This window comes from Chiloscyllium plagiosum, chromosome 9 (assembly GCF_004010195.1).
Source record: "Chiloscyllium plagiosum isolate BGI_BamShark_2017 chromosome 9, ASM401019v2, whole genome shotgun sequence".
NCBI classification, from domain to species: domain Eukaryota; kingdom Metazoa; phylum Chordata; class Chondrichthyes; order Orectolobiformes; family Hemiscylliidae; genus Chiloscyllium; species Chiloscyllium plagiosum.
In genome coordinates this window covers 35,969,070-35,983,360 of record NC_057718.1, presented here as the reverse complement: position 1 = coordinate 35,983,360, position 14,291 = coordinate 35,969,070, and the positions used below count along the sequence as shown (strand labels likewise).

The 14,291-nt window shown below is 39.2% G+C and overlaps 1 long non-coding RNA gene across 1 annotated transcript in view; it reads left to right on the top strand.

Moving 5' to 3' along the window:
- Position 1: 1 nt before the first annotated feature.
- Positions 2 to 14,291, top strand: part of LOC122552775 — a 97,603-nt gene continuing 83,313 nt past the window's right edge. Inside the window, exon 1 of the long non-coding RNA XR_006312491.1 lies at positions 2 to 183. This is a non-coding gene — a long non-coding RNA (uncharacterized LOC122552775). The remainder of the gene's footprint in view (positions 184 to 14,291) is intronic.

Below are 14,291 nucleotides of genomic sequence, written 5' to 3'. Positions count from 1 at the left end.
CATCTCGGGCGTCCCTGCTCCGCCTGAATGTTTCTGCCATATTAAAGAAAACCTTTCTCGGCGAGATGGGAGTGCACTTTAGTGACTAAAAATTGAGTGTGATTTAAAGTGTTGAATTTATTGCGTGTATTTGTCGGGGTATTGAGCTGAATCCAGTAACTTTGAAGGAGAAGCGACTGCAAGGTATGTGGTTAATTGACGGGTCCATATCTGTTGAGTTGTTTTGAAATGAACCTGTTCAGAGATGTTACCTCTAGAGTAGGTGGGACTTGAACTCGGGCCGCAGAAAGCTGCTGTTTGTGCCAAATTGCTGTCAGGTTGAGATTATATAATTGTTCACCTTACACTTCTCTTTCGCTGTCAGTCCATTCTGCGTTTTGTTTTGCCCATGAATGTTTACTTTTCAAAATAAATCAATCTCTTGAAAAGAATGTTTGACAGACCCCATTATACTATCCTGTCTATGCTGCCCCTTTGATGGAGCAATTCACTAATGCTAGTACCTTGCCTTTTCCACTCAGTCCTGTTATTCTCTCCTTTTCAGATAATGCATCAATTCCCATTAAAAAGCCTTAACTGACTGTGGCTCCACCACACCGCAAGGCACCATATTCCAGATCCTCACCACTCACTGTATGGAAAATACTTTTCCTTGTATTGGTATTATTTCTTTTGCCAATTACCTTAAATCAGTGCATTATGGATCTCTAGCCTTTCACAATTTCTCTCTATCTACTCTTTTTGGAACTTTCATGATTTTGAATACCATCATCAAGTCTCCTTTCAAACCTCTTGGAGAGGTGATCCAATTTCTCCAATGTTTCTATATACTGTAACTGAATTTCCTCACACTTAAACAATTTTAGTGAACTGTTTCTTCTGCATCCTCTCTAATGCTTTTGTATATTTCCTAAAGCAGGGACCCAGAAATGGACAGAATGCTGCAAATGAAGCTAAATCAGTGATTGATACATAACTAACATAATTTTGTGAGTTCTTTACTCTGCACCTCTGTTTATATAGCCCGGAATGCCATGTTTTGTGAGAGAATGCAGCTCTTATGCATCACCATCCATGTACTCCCTTTACAACTATATTCTTTATACTATCTCTGCATTCTTCCAACCAAAATGAATGACTTCACATTTCACTAACTGGTCTTGAGTAGCTGGACTTATCTTTACACCCTTAGAAGATTGGAAAGTGATGGTCAGTACCTCCGTAGTTTCCATCTTTTATGCTTCAGTGTCCTTGGATTCATCTCGTTGTGTCCTGGTGTCTTATGGACTTTAAGACAGTTTGTCCAATGCCACCTCCTAATTAATTTAAATTCTTCCAGTGTCTGAACTACCTCGTCTTTTCAGCATGATGTCAGCAGCAATCTCTTTGTTAGTAAAGGCAGATGTACAATATTCATGCAATGATTCAGCCATGCCCCTGCCTCTGTGCATAAATCATCTTTTTGATCTCTAATTGGTCCCACACTACTGTTGGCACTCTCTTCTTATTGATGTGTCTATAAAGGCCTTTGGATTTTCTTTTATGCTAGCTGGCAGTCTCTTCTCATTCTCTCTTCTTGTTGCTTTTATTTGCTTTCCCAATTCCTGTCTGCACCTTTTTGTTTGGCTCGCTTCTGAATTGTATCATCCACCTTATATCTGTCATAAGTACACACGTTCTGCTTCATCTTAATTTTGTAACTCTTTGGTCATCCACAGCACTCTATATTTGTTTGCCTTGTCTTCCTCCCCTGTGGAAATATAGAGTAATCAAGATGTACAGCACGGAAACAGACCCTTCAGTCCAACTCATCTATGCCAACCAGATATCCTAATCTTATCTAGTCCCATTTGCCAGTATTTGGCCCATATCTCTCCAAACCTTTCTTATTCATATACCCGTCCAGATGCCTTTTAAATGCTGCAATTGTACCAGCCTCCACCACTTCCTCTGGCAGCTCATTCCATACACGTAGCACTCTCTGTATGAAAAAGTTGACTCTTCGGTCCAATTTATATCTTTCCCCTTTCACCCTAAACCTATGCCCTCTAGTTCTGGACTCCCCCACCACAAGGAAAATACCTTGTCTATTTATCATATCCATGCCCTTTATGATTTTATAAATCTCTATAAAGTCTCCGATGCTCCAGGGAAAACAGCCCCAGCCTATTCAGCCTCACCCTATAGCTCAAATTCTCCAACCCTGGCAACGTCCTTTTAAATCTTTTCTGAACCCTTTCAAGTTTCTCAACGTCGTTCTGATAGGAAGGAGACCAGAATTGCACACAATATTCCAAAAATGGCCTAACCAGTCCTGCACACCACAACATGACCTCTCGACCCCTATACTCAATGCTCTGACCAATAAAGGAAACATACCAAACGCCGCCTTCACTACCCTATCTACCTGCAATTCTATTTTCAAGGAACTATGAACCTGCACTCAAGATCTCTTTGTTCAGCAATACTCCCTAGGACCTTACCATTAAGTGTACCTGATTTGCTTTTCCAAAATGCAGCACCTCATATTTATCTAAATTAACTCCATCTGCCGTTCCTCAGCCATTGGCCTATCTGATCAAAATCCTGTTATACCCTCTTGACAGTACTTGAATTATTTCTACTTTAAAAGTAGCCCGGTGTTCAGTTACAATTTTACCTGCTCATCATTGATTCAAAATTATCTGGGGTATATCTATTCTTACCCAGCTGAAGTTGGCTTTTCCCCAGATGATTATTATTGAATTTATTTTTGTTCTTTGCCATGGTTAACCTAAACCTTATAATGCAATGATCATTGATCTAAAACTGTTCTCTTCCTGATATAGGGGATCGAAGGTGACAGGGAGAAAATGGGAGAATGGGGTTGAGAAACTTATCAGCCATGATTAAATGGTGGAGCAGACTCGATGGGCTGAATGGCCTAATTACTGCTCCGAGGTCTTATGGTCTTACTCCCTTGACTCAGCTCATCACCAAGAACCGTGTCCAGCAATGTTGTCTTTCTCATTGGACTGGAAAAACACTGCTGTAGAAAAATCTCCTGAACATACTCTCGAAGTTCTTGCTCCTCTTTGTACTATACAAATTATCCCAGTCTATTTGGATAATTATGGCCCTCTACCGCTGTAAATCTCGCACTTCTGTACAATATCCTTGCAAATTTATTCCTCTAAATCTTTTTGAATGGTTGGTGAAGATACCCAGCAATGTAATTACACGATTTTTTGTTCCTTAGTTCTAGCCATATAGATTATATGTTAGAATTATTTCCTTTCTAAGTCTGTGACCTGTACCACCTGGAATGCCAAGGGCAGCAGATACATGGGGATACCATCACCAGCAAGTTCCCTTCCAAGCCATGTAATATTCTGATTTGGAACTAAATTGCTGTACCTTCATTATTGATGGGACAGAATCCTGAAACTGCCTTCCAGTCAGCAGTGTGGATATATCTGCAGTAAACAGACTGCAGAACCTCCAGAAGGCAGCTCACTATCGTCTTCACAATGGTGATTCAGGGTGGGCAATAAATACTGGCCAAGTCAGAGATGCTCAAATTCAGTGGAAGAATATATTCAAATCAGAAATACGATAATCTTACTGAACAGTGAAACTAGTTCAATGGGCTGAATGGCCTAACATGCTATGATTTCTTATGATCTTATGAACTACTGGATAGGGGTGATAGTGAAGCTGGGTGTGTTATGGTTTTCATGTACTGAGCACTATTTTATTCTCACGTAAACAGAGAGGTTATGGCAGGAGAATCCTGGCATGGTTTACAGTGTCTTTAACATATCGGTTATAACAACACTACAATGAGCAAAACAAAAAGCAGGTAAAGAAAAAAATTAGAAACTCTAAGGGGTCGGAGAAGATCAAGAGGGAAAACCAATAATAAGATGTGTCTAAGACCAGAGGCCACAAGTTTAAGATGAGGAGTAAGTGGATTAGAGGAGAACTGAGAATTATGTTTTAAACTCAGAGGTGGTAAACAGGTGGAAGATGCTGCCTGTGGTGGAGACAGGTACTCTCAATATTTAAGATGCATCTGGATGAGCAGTTAAAATACCAGGGCATAGTAGGCTATGGGCCAAGTGCAGGTAAATGGCATTAGTGTAATTTGGTGTTTGTCAATCGGCAAAGACATGGGGCCAAAGCTCCTGTTTCTATGCGTTATGACTCTATCCATGACTCTGTTGCAGTGATAGAAAGAAACAATAATCTCCTTAATCAATACCACTAAGGTTGCATTTGTTGACACCCATCAGCATGCGTAGTGGCAGTGAAATCTTTGAAATAAAGAATAATGAAAACTTTAAAAATACTTCAGCAAAGAGTATAGGTGAAAAGAAATAAAATGTTAAATAAAGGAGAATTTTTTTAAAAAAGTTTAAATAATCAGCTTTATATTACAAATGCACATTTAAAAACCATCCACAGTGAGCATGCACAGTCAGTATTTATCATTGGATAGTTGGTGCCAGCAGAGATTTTCTACTACTAATTCTTCCCCTTTTCTACCTTTCTGAATACCTCATGTCCAGGAATATTTAATACCTAGACCAAGCCTGGTCTTTGTTATCACCACAACATGTTTCCACATGGTTATCTGTGTCTGCAGTCATTAATTTTATTTACCACACTATTTACATACATGCACTGTAGCTCTAATTTAGACTATATTACTTGCCCTCTTGTGTTGAACCTGCCCATTACCTCACTATCCTTAGAAAAGCATATTTGTTGAAAAGAACATTTTCATCAGCAGATAGCAATGCAATAATTTGTTTTAATTGAATTTTTATGCCTGCACTTCTCACAACTATGCCTTTAGGCTGTTTATAAATAATCATATTTCCAGAACAAGTTAATGAAAGCTGGTGCTATCCATATGAATGAGCAGTGTACTTGCCCAGAGCTTCTGAAGGATTTAAATTAACCCAAATCCTTTTGTGTGATTCTGTCTTATGCAGGCATGTAATGTGTTCAAATCAAAGTCCCCAGTATACAACGTAGGCTGGCATTTCAGAACAGGGATGCATTGCTGTATATATTGCACCTTGGATGAACATTAAATGTAAATGTAGAAGACTCCAGGGCACAATTTGGAAAAAAAGTAGTTTTCCAAGTATCTTGGATAACATTAATCCTTCAACAATACCAGAGAGCAAGCTTCCGATAGATAGGTTCTCTGGTGCTGGGCATTTCCAACCGTGATCTGAATGTTTGTTTTTCTGGAACTCTATTGGTTAGACTGGTCAAGACTGGTACAATTAGAAACTTGTACAGCCACAAGGTGTACCAGAAAATAAAGGCTTAAGGTATAGGAGCTAACATATTGGCAGAATTGGAAAATTGGCTACCCAAAAGGAAGCATTGAATAGACATAAATGGGTCTGTTTCTGGTTGACATGATGTGGTGTGCCCCAGATATCATTGTTTGGACTTCAAGTGTTTGGGGTGGGTTGGGGCGTGTACGTAGGTTAAGTGAATGGGCAAAGATGTGGTAATTGGAGTATAATGTGAGAAAATACATGAAATTGCTTATTTCCGCAGTAAAATTTTTTTTTGAATGTAATTTAAATGATGAGAAACAGCAGAGCTCTTTGAAGCAGAGGGATCTGGGTATCCTAGTGCATGATTTGCAAAAGGCTAGCATGATGCAGGTATGGCAAGTAATTAGGGAGGCTAATAGAATGTTATCATTTATTATAAGAGAAATTGAATCCAAAAGTAGGAAAGTTGTTCTTCAATTAAATAGGCCAATGCTGAGACCACATCTGGAGAACTAATGTAAAGCATTGGTCTCCATATTTATGGAAGGATATAAATGTGTTGGAAGCAGTTTAGAGAAAGTTTACTTGACTAATAATTTACTCATTCCAGTTATGTGTTGGAAATTCTATGCTTGTAACTGCTGAAGTTCGAAGAGTAAGAGGCAATTTGATTGAAACATGTATGATACTGAGCAGGTTTGACACGATGGCTATGGGGAAAATGCTTTCTCTTGTTGAAGAATCTAGAATTTGGTGTCACTATTTAAAAAAAGGGGGAATCACCCACTCAAGACAGAGATGGGACGTTTCCCTCATAAGATGTTTATGAATCTATAGTACTCTTTTTTTTTCCTGAAAAGGTAGTAGAAGGAGTGTCTTTTAAATATTTTTGAAGGTGGATAGGTATTTACAAGGATGCAAAAGGCTATTGGAGATAGGTGGGAATGTGAAGTTGAGGTTACAATCGAATCCGGTCATTATCTTATTAAAATTTACAGAGGAGACTTGAATGATCAAACAGTTGACTTTTGCTCCTTTCACATGTATGCTCAGCATTGCCTACGTTTGCCTGAATTCGATATGTGGTGTTCTCTCACTAGCATGAGACCATTTTAATTTCAGACAGGGTTTTTGATATAATTCATTCATGAGAGCATCGCGAGCTATACCAGCATCTATTGCCCATTTTAGAGGGCAGTAAAGGGTCACTTTGCTGTGAGTCTAGTGTCACATGTATTAAGGATGGCAGTTTCCTTCCCTAAAGGGTATCAGTGAACCTGATGGGTTTTTCCTGACAATCGACAATGTCTTAAGATGCTTAATTACATTTTATAAAAATCTGGAAGTTCCACCATCTGTTGTGTCAGTATTTGAACCTAGGTCCCGGAATATTAACTGAGTCTATGGATTAACAGTCCAGTGATAATCAGTCTTGGAGGTAGTTGTGGTTTTATAAATGGAGAGTGTATGTGAATAAAATGTGGAAACTGTTACCAAGTGGAGTAGCTGTGTTAACTTATTTGAGTGATTTAACCAGAAGCCAGATCAAATCATAAGGAAGAATTGGAAGGCTATGTTGATAGGGCTTGATGGAAAAGGAGGGACAAGGTTTATATGGAGAGTATACACACCTTGGTAGACGTTGGGCCAAGTGGCTTATTTCTGTGCCGTAAGTTCCATCTAATGACTCTCACTGTCCAAAATTCACTTGCATGATAGTGTTACCTGTGGATGTAACAATAGTCTCACAGACTGTTACAGCAGAGAAGGCGGCCCTTTAGTCCACTGAATCCTTGTCACAAAGATCTGACTACGTGAGTCCCATTTTCCAACTCTTGGCCCATAGTCCTGGAGGCAATGTTAACATAAATTAATATTTAAATACTGTTTAAGTGCTAGGACAGTTTTTGACTCAACCACTCTCACAGGCAGCAGCTTTCAGACTCGCATCACCCTCTGGGTGAGAATGATTTTCCTCAGCTCTTAGCCATCTACCTTTTGCCTTCCATCTATGGTTCCCTCCACCTCCTGGTTATTAATCTCTCTACAAATGGAAAAATGACTTTCTTTCCTCTATCTATGCACCTCATAATCCATTTCACTGCTATCATAACTCTTCTTAACCTTCACTGTTCCAAGGGAGATAACCCCAGCCAACCTAATCTTTATTCATAGCTCAGGACTTCCAGCCCAGGCAGCGGCCTGGTAAGTTTCCTCTGCATTGTTTCTAGTGTTATCACACCCTTCCAATAATGTGGTGACCAGAACTCCATGGAGTACTCCAGTGATTGCCTAACCAGTGTTTTAATAAGAGTAGTAGTAACCTCTTCTGAGTTGAAAAGGATTTTACTGTGCTTTGCATGTGTATTTCTTGAAATTCTCCAAAAGCAGACTGAACCAACTCTTGATGATGTGAGGCTTGATGTGAATCATTCAAGCAGTTTTATTTCAAAGCACAATGACAAAGCAACAGTTCTGATTAGATATACTTCAGTCAGCACTTCTTTGCATAATAGAGTCGTAGAGGTGTACAGCACGGAAACAGACCCGTCGGTCCAACTTGTCCATGCTAACAAGATATCCTAAATTAATCTAGTCCCATTTGCCATCACCTGGCCCATATCCCTTTAAACCTTTCCTATTCACATACCTATCCATATGCTTCTTAAATGTTGTAATTGTACCAGCCTCCACCACTTCTGGCAGCTCATTCCACAAATGCACCACTCTCTCCATGAAAAGTAGCCCTTAGGTGCATTTTAAATTTTTTTCCCTCTCACCTTAAACCTGTGCCCTCTATTTCTGGACATCAACATCCCAGGGAAAAGACTTTGTCTATTTATCCTGTCCGTGCCCCTCATGATTTTATAAACCTCTATTAGGTCACCCCTTAGCCTCTGATGCTCCAGGGAAAACAACCCCAGCCTATTCAGCCTCTCCCTCTAGCTCAAATCCTCCAACCCTGGCAACATCCTTGTAAATCTTTTCTGAATCCTTTCAGGTTTCACAACATCCTTCTGATAGGAGGGAGATCTTAATTGCAATGATGCAAACAAAAAAAACACAATACACTTCTCCACATCATCTGGTCATATTGCTTGACACAGATGCTTTCAACTAGCCTCCGCCATTTTCAATCTGTTTAGCTCAACAAAGGTCCTTACACACTCTCCATTTATAAAAGCACAACTATCTCCAAGCCTGATTCCAATATCAACTTTTTGTTAAGTAAACCACCCTATTGTCCCAACAATTCAAAAGTGGGATCTACCGACTTGACTTGGCAAATCCCCAGTGCTACTTTCATAGCTATGGGAATCATTACTAGAATATTAAATAATTATTTACACAGTTTGAGCTAGGTTTCACTGCCCTGCTACCTGAAAATTTAGCCACTTGCGAATTAAGTTTTTTTTTCAATGGGAGAATTTTGAACACAGCTCAACACCAAAGGAACCCCCACATCAATCATGATAGACTCGCGGGTCATTCATTTTGTTTGTGTTTGCAACATTCCTGTGTGTAAATTAGTAATTATGTTGGACTGGAATTGAGGAATAATTCTGTAGTTGTGCAGTGATAGTGATGTCCTACAAATCTAAAAGGCACTGAAAGTGTGCGAGTCTTTCTTTAGGTTTTCTTTTATTTTACTGGATGCAGGCATCCCTGCAAGGCTAACATTAATTAACCATCTGTAATTGACTTTGGGAAGTTGAAGTGAGCCACCTTCTTTAACAGTCTGCACCTTGAAGGCACTTTCGGAGATTTTGAATAGGGGGCATTGAAGGGATGCTGATATATCTCTAAGTCATACTTTAGAAGTGATGTTTTCCATGCACCTGCTGCACTTGTCTTTCTCGCTGAGATAGATTATAGACCTTGAATGTTGCAGATGCTTGGCACTTGCTGCAGTGCATCGCGTAGATTGTGGTGGAGCAAATGTTTAGCATAGTCGGTGTTGTTTTGATCTATCAGACTGCTTTATCCTGGATGGAGCCTAACTTCTTGAGTTTTCTTGAGGCTGCACACATCCTGGGAAAGGGACAGTATTCCATCACATTCCTTTCATGTTTCATAGATGGTGGAAAGGTTTTAGGACTTAGAAAGTCACTTTCAATAGCAGCACTCACCTAGTCTTGTAGCCACAATATTTATATAGCCAGTGCAGTTACATTTTTTTTAATCCATGTTGACTGCTCTTTTTAGCTGCCTCCCTGCTCCTTTCTAGAATGTTGGTTGTGGCAATTTAACATCAGTAATGCCATTACACCTCAAGTGAAGCTAGTTAGACTCTGACTTAGTAAAGTGGTAGATTGTGCCATGAATGTTACTTTCAGCCTAAGCCTGATTGTTGTACATGTTAGGCTGCATGTGGACACAGTTTGTTTCAGTATCTGAGGAATTGAGAATGAAATTGAACTCTATGATCTTATGTTATCAACCCCACCAATTACTATAGACTTCAAATTTCATAGATTTCTTCACATTACCTGTGTCGAGACTGATGTCAATGGCAGTCAATCTGACCTCACCTCTGAAGTCAGCTCTTGTGGCCATGTTTCAACCTGGGCTGAAACAAAGTCAAGAGTTAAGTTGTCTCAAATATAGGAATTAAGAATCATGAGTAGACCACAGGAGCTGCTCCACCATTCAGTACAATTGTGGCTAAACCTGGGCTCCAACTCCATTTTGCCACCCACTTCCCATTTCTTTTGGTTCCTTGAGAGACCAATACTCTTGTCTTTTCTGGTCCTGGCAAAGCCAAACTGAGCATTGGTGAGCAAATTATTCTTGTGTTCAAGTACCACTTGGTAGCATTGTTGACAACATCTTCCATTACTTTGTTGATGAGCTGATAACAAACTAAATTACCAAATTGGGTTTGTTTTCAGGACCCATTGAGCAGTTGTGCATACTGTTGAGTCGATGCCAATATTGTAGCTGAGCCAAACAGCTCAGCTAGAGTAGGGGCTGTTTTCTGCTTTGCAAGCCATCAGCACTACTGTCAACATGCTGTTATGGCTCACTGGTTTTGTTATGTCCAGTGTGCTCAGCAATTTCGTGGCAGCATGTAGGATAAATCAAATTGGCTGAAGACTGGTTGTGATGCTGGAGTCTTCAGAAGGAGGCCAAGATGATTCATCCACTCAGCACTTGTGCCAAAATACGATTGCAAATGCTTCAGCTTTTCTTTTGCAGTTATGCTAGGCTCAGCCATTGTTGAGGATGGCGGTGCTCATGGAGCATGCTCTTCCAGTTCAGAATTGTCCACCACCATTCGTAACTGGGTTTGAGAGGACTGAAGAGCTGCACTTTTATCATACTGATTTCCACAAAAGTATTAAAATGGTTCAGCATGAAGTATCATATATCTACTCCCTATACTTGGCAAACCAGAAGGAGCAGATTTAGAATTACTCATCTGTCAAATAATATAAGAACAGATGTATTAATCTCTATGTTGAAGATCACAAAATAAATGTGCATCAGGAAATTCATTCATCTTATCTTAGCTGATCCACCTAGTAAAACATTTCATAACATCCAGCTGTTCCTTAAATCAAGGCAGGATTTTTGCCGCCTCTAATCTATCCGGAGAGCTTTTGTGTTGTTTATTCACTGTGCATGAAGGAGAACTTAATGATCTGAAATTTATCTTTCACTTATTGAAATTGGGCTCTCTGTGCTACTGATGGCCTACTTTTAAAGTTGAATGAGGTTTGATTTCCCTGTATTAATCTTTTTGTAGATGTTCTGCATTTATTAATTAAACAAGTGCAGAAACAAATGAACAACATGTTTAGGGACAAGCCAGTTGCATGAAAAATATCTTGCCTTCCCTGTAACAGAAGGGCAAGATATTTTGTCAAAAAACCCCACAATTTGCACAGTGGTAGCTTGTAATTCTTGAGCTGCTGAATACAAATCAGAGGGAAAGACATGAGGCCTCCTTCCAAAAGCAAATGGCCTTAGGAGTTTAAAGTTTCCATACTGAAGGTAACTTTGAGAGACATTGATTAGTCATTTTCCTTCCTGCTTGGTACTTGGGAGTAGATATATTGCCTGCTTGTTCTGTTGTGATTTGTTGCAGTTTTATGAATGTGACTTTGGAGCCCATCAGGAGCTGGGGTGCTGAAGTGTCATGTAGGAAGTGTGAAAGTGATGCATTGAGAAAGTATATTACCAGAAAATTTATTTTAGCCCATAGCAGACCTGCTGTGGTGTTGCAGTCAGAGGATAAGCTACTGCCTGGGGAGCTGAAGTTACAATCGGAATGCAAATTTCCATTGAAAGAAATTGGAAAGAGATATTTAGATATCTCTACAATCAGTATAAAAATGTTCTTTGATTTGTTCTGGGGAAAAAAAATGTTTCCCTGGATAATTGCAGCTGACTGGCTTGACTGCATTTTAAAGCTTTAATGAAACAATAAAGTGTTTGAATTCTTTGTAAAAATGAAGTGATGCTTGGTGCTGTAATCACCCACTTTAACTCTCCACTCTCTTTCCGTGTGTCTGTGAGATATCCTTTTTAAGTAAAACGTATGTCCTGAAGAATAACTTTAATTTGAAAAGACTTCCAAAATGATCATCTAGCTTGTGTTCAATCATTGTTAAAACAAGGACTCTGATCAAATCTTATGTGGGAAATGTCATACCCAGTTGCTTTGAAAAACTTGAATTTTGTCCTTTTATTCATTGCCAATGTTTTTACTTTTAACATATTAAATTTCTTAGTTTGAACTTTGAATATTTGAATTTGTTGTAAAAATTATGAATGAAAGATTTATTAAAAATGTTTGTCTATATGATTGCTTCATATTTTGGTTTTCCTTTACTTTAGATTTTCCTTACTTGAGTTAATTGCAGAGTTCCGCTGTGTTGCTTCTGAAAAAAGTTTGAATTGTCTTAATTTAGTTTATTTTATTGATTGGTAGATTTTCCTGATTACTTTATTCATAGTTTGAGTTCTGAACTACTGTCATTTTTAATATGATGCCAAAATGCATTGCCAAAATTTGATATTTGAAATGTGAGCTCAAAGTGGAACACTATAAATGTGCCTTGTAGCTGATAAGATGTCAGTGTCAGCATCCCTGCTCGTAGCGTCAAACTTTTGCAGGGGAGCCAACTGCAGTACCATTTAAATTGATCAGATATCATATGGGAAACTGCACAGTATCAATCCATTCAGCAGGGATACAAATAAGTTGGTGGTGGACTTCTACACATTTTCAATAACATTGCAATAATTCCCTGCCAATGAGTCCAATGCATTCAGTAATTGCTGGTAGGCAGAAAACATTTTATTTTCAGAAAAGGTAGACCCTAAAGTCTGAATTGCTGTCTTTTCAGTAAAGCTGGATTTAAGCTTGATCTGTTATGAGGCATTTCCTCAGATTTCTGTACTGTGTGCTCATGCTTACTCTGCTAATGTCAAATTGACATGTTTTCTATGGTTTAAAAAAAAATGAAGTTGTGTTTGCTTAAAAACTTAATTGAAAGTCCACTTAAATTCATTCTTCAGCTCATGATAATTCATTTTCAAAAACACTGAAATTGAACTGTTAGAGTATTATACGCACACGTTCTCTTGTCAAGCGAGAAAAATGAATAGATTTCTAGAATTCGAACTTAAAGTTGACAAACATTGACACAGTATTTCAAGTCTCAATTATTGTTTTCTCTGCCAAACATATGGCAGGGTGGCTCAGTGGTTAGCACTGCTGCCTCACAGCGCCAGGGAGCCAGGTTTGATTCCAACCTCGGGTGACTGTCTTTGTAGAGTTTGCACATTGTCCCTGTCTGCGTGGGTTTCCTCCGGGTGCTCCAGTTTCCTCCCACAGTCCAAAGATGTGCAAGTCAGGTGAATTGGCCATGCTAAATTGTCCATAGTATTAGGTGCGTTAGTCAGAGGGAAATAGGTCTGGGTGGGTTATTCTTTGGAGGGTATGTGTGGACTTGTTGGGCTGAAGGGCTTTCCACACTGTAGGGGAATCTAAATCACCACACATTGACAAATGCCCTGTTTTTAAAAGAAATCATTATAAACTTAAACTTAACTTGAATAGATGTTGTAATTTGTATTGTAATTGGAAATGAAATTTGGGGTAGATCCAGAAAACTGGTGTTGATACCAGTTTCATGTCCAAACTGTCATATTTCCTCTCCTGCCCCCACTCAGATTGTTTCCCAATGTGTGAGCACACAAGCATCCACTTTTTTATGTACAATTCTTATATCTGCTACACATGTACTTACCTTTACTGATCCACGTACTTTCTCATCAATACACAAAACATCATTTCCTCTTATACAGAAACAATATTAGCCAGCTTTTGCATAAGAACTTAAAAAATAGGACCAGGAGAAGGCAATTTAATCCTCAAACTAGTCCAATTTAATAAGCTGATGGCTGAACTGTTACATTAATTCCACTCTTCTGCATTATCCCAAATTTCATGATGCCATGCTTGTTTTCTCTAATTAATCCTCACTTTCTCTGGACTATTAATTTTTTTCTGAATTATTGTCGCTAAAGATTTTGGAATATTCTAGGGATGTAAGTATTGCACATTTATTGCTTGCCCCAGTTGACCGTGAGAGGGTAGGTAAACTACCTTCTTGAACTGCCGTAGTCCCTGTGCTGTAGGTGGACCCACAATGCCCTTCGGGAGGAAATTCCAGGATTTTGGCCCACCAATCCTGAAGAAACAGCAAGATGTGTCCATGTCAGGATGGTGAGTGGCGTGGCGAACTTACAGGAGGTGGTGTTCTCATATAACTGCTGCCCTTGTCCTTCGAGATGTTAGTGGTCTTTGCTTTGAAAGGTGCTGTCATAGGATCTACAGAGAATTTGTGCAGTGCATCTTGTCGATGGCACACAGTGCTGCTACTGAGCATCAGTGTAGAAAGAGTGAATATTTGTGAATGTGGTGCTAAGATAATTGAAGCCCGTGGCATATGAGAAAAAGTGGCAGCATAAATATGAAGTTGGCTGAATGACAGG